This window comes from Microcebus murinus, chromosome X (genome assembly GCF_040939455.1).
Source record: "Microcebus murinus isolate Inina chromosome X, M.murinus_Inina_mat1.0, whole genome shotgun sequence".
Lineage (NCBI taxonomy): Eukaryota > Metazoa > Chordata > Mammalia > Primates > Cheirogaleidae > Microcebus > Microcebus murinus.
Genome location: NC_134136.1, coordinates 28,586,926 through 28,589,702, shown reverse-complemented (window position 1 = coordinate 28,589,702; position 2,777 = coordinate 28,586,926). Strand labels below are relative to the sequence as shown.

The 2,777-nt window shown below is 32.7% G+C and overlaps 1 non-coding gene across 1 annotated transcript; it reads right to left on the bottom strand.

Annotated features, from left to right (window-relative positions):
* Positions 1-2,454: 2,454 nt before the first annotated feature.
* LOC142866074 (U6 spliceosomal RNA) lies at positions 2,455-2,565 on the bottom strand. The gene has a single exon (XR_012916142.1). It is a non-coding gene; the product is annotated as a U6 spliceosomal RNA (small nuclear RNA).
* Positions 2,566-2,777: the final 212 nt, after the last annotated feature.

The following is a 2,777-nucleotide window of genomic DNA, read 5'->3' as shown; positions in this document are numbered from 1 at the left end:
GTTTCTGACAAGGAAGAACTTCTGCCACTTTGCTATTCATTTTCTATATGTAATTTTTTATCTTCAATTTCAATCTTCAATTTTTTATCTTCAATTTTTTTCTTCCTTTGTGTTTGATTTTTTTCTAGTGTACTCTTTTGATTTCCTCCTCATTTTTTAGTTATTTTCTACATGGTCATCAAGAGAATTAGAGTTAACATGTGAACTTTGTAACATTCTAATTTGAATTGTTACCAAATTAGTTTTTATCATGTACAAAAATTATACTCCTATGAAGTTCTGACCCCCTTATGCTATCATCATAAATTATATTTTTATACATTTCTTGCATTATTATCATAAATTTATAATTATTTTTATGCATTTATCTTCAAATCATATAGCAGATAATAAGGGGAGTTACAAACCAAATATACAATGATAGTGGCTTCTATATCTATTTATGTAGTCAGCCTTGTCAGAGACCTTTATTTCTTCATATGTCTTCAAGTTATTGTCAGATATTCTTTCATTTCAGCCTAAAGTGCTTCTTACCATTTCTTGTAGGGAAGGCCTACCAGTGACAAATTCCCTCAGATTTTGTTTACCTGGGAATTTCTTAATTTCTCTTTCATTATTGCAGAACAATTTTGTCAAATATAGAATTTTTCTATGGCAGGTTTCTTTTAGGATTTTATGTATGTCATGCCACTACCTTCTGATCTTTATGATTTCTGTTAAGAAATCAGCTCTTAATCTTTTTGAGGATTCCTTGTATGTGATGAGTTGCTTCTTGCTTTGCTGCTTTCAAGATTCTCTTTGTCATTTGGTTTTGTCAGTTTGATTATAATGTGCCTTGAATTTATCCTACTTGGAATTTGTTGAATTTCTTGGAGGTGTATATTCAGGTCTTTCATCCAATTTGCAGATATTTTGGTTATTATTTCTTCAGATATTCCTTTTTTCATCCCCCAGCACCTGTCTTTTTTCTGGGATTCCCATAATATGTTTGTTGATGTGCTTCATGGTGTCCTACAGTTCTTTTAGGTGCTGTTCACTTTTCTTTATTCTTTTTCCTTGTGGCACCTCAGATTAGATGACATCAATTATTCTATCTTCAAGTTCTGATATTATATTTTCTGTCTGCTCAAATTGGATATTGAACCCCTAAAAGTGAATTTTTACTTCAGATATTGTGTTTTTTTTTCTCTAAAATGCTTGCTTACTTTTTATAATTTCTGTCTCTGTATTGATATTTTCTATTTGTTTATATAGCATTATCCTGATTTCCTTTATTTCTTGTTATGGTTTCCTTCAATTCTTTGTACATATTTAAGACAGCTTATTTAAAATCATCATCTAGTAAATCCAATGTCTAGACTTCTTTAGGGAAGGTTTCTGTCAGTTTCTTTTTCCCCCATGAATGGATCTAATTCCTGTTTCTTTGTATGTTTTATATTTTTGTTTATAAGTATTTATATTAAATTAATTATTTAATTATATTAAATATTAGAATGTGGTATGTATAGAAATGAGATTCTGCCCCCTCCCCGGGGTTTACTGTCATTGATTGTTGAGGGCTATTGCCACCCATCTGTTTAGTAACTTTCACAAATGAGTTTTGCAAAAATTATATTCTTTGTCATGTATAGTCACTGCAGTCTCTGTTCCCTTATCTCACCGGTCAGCCAGTGACCTGGCAGAGATCCTTAAGTGCCTGTAGCTAAAAGAAAAAGAATCTCTTTTAATCTTTCCAAATTGATTTTTATCTGATCACACCTTCAATGTTATGCCAGCCCAAATACAACTCTGCCTTAACCTCTACTTCCTATCAGTGTGGGCCCAAGTGATTAAACAGAATTGCAAGCCTAATTTCTTCCCTTTTCTTTTATGAGTGTGCTTCTGCCTCTAGGTATATAGTTTGTACTCCACATTTCCTAATATATGTGGTAGCCCTTCAAAGCACTATTGCCCTCAAATCTTCCTTCTCAGCTCTTCTTTTTTAGATTTTTGATCTGTCTAATGTTTTCTTTTTCTTCTACCCATTGTCCTAGGCATCCATAAGTAGTATATATCTTTAAATGCTTTCATCAGACACTGGTCAAAAAGCACTCCAGGCTGGCTAGAGTGGGGTGGTGTTTGAATAAAGATCACCTGCTGCATCCAACCCTCAGGAAAACTCCAGACAAGTCAAAATTTACAATCACAATATTTTGAGAAAAAGGACAATATTACACCCCAGGAACCAACAAAGCACATCAGTACTACAGTTTACTAAGCTGGGGAATGAGGAATAGTAGGCAGATAAGTAAAAATATCACTTTCTTAAATAGTTAATTTAGCGGCTTCTTTCTTCATTAAACACTCACTGGTTTGCTGCGTTTGTTCAGATTCTATAGTTATGAAAAAGTTGATTCTGTCAGTTTTTGCCAGCTTAATGGTTGCTTCAGTAAAGTGACCAATTCCCTTTTTTGTTTAAATATGGAATGCATCACAAATTTGCATAGCATCCGTATGCAGGAGGATCTGTATCTAATCTTCTCTGTATCATTCCAATTTTAGTATATGTGCTGCCAAAGCAAGCACGTAACATGACCAATTATTGATTTCTCCTACTCTGTCATTTTTATGACATCACTTCTCTATATCCCTTTTTACATATACACTAACCATTAATGACATATGTTGTATTCGAATCCATTCTTATTACTAAAATAATAAAACATTACAAATAAATCTAAAATATCTGTCCACTAACATTAATCTTGGTCTCTTTCACCACCATACTGCCCTTTCCT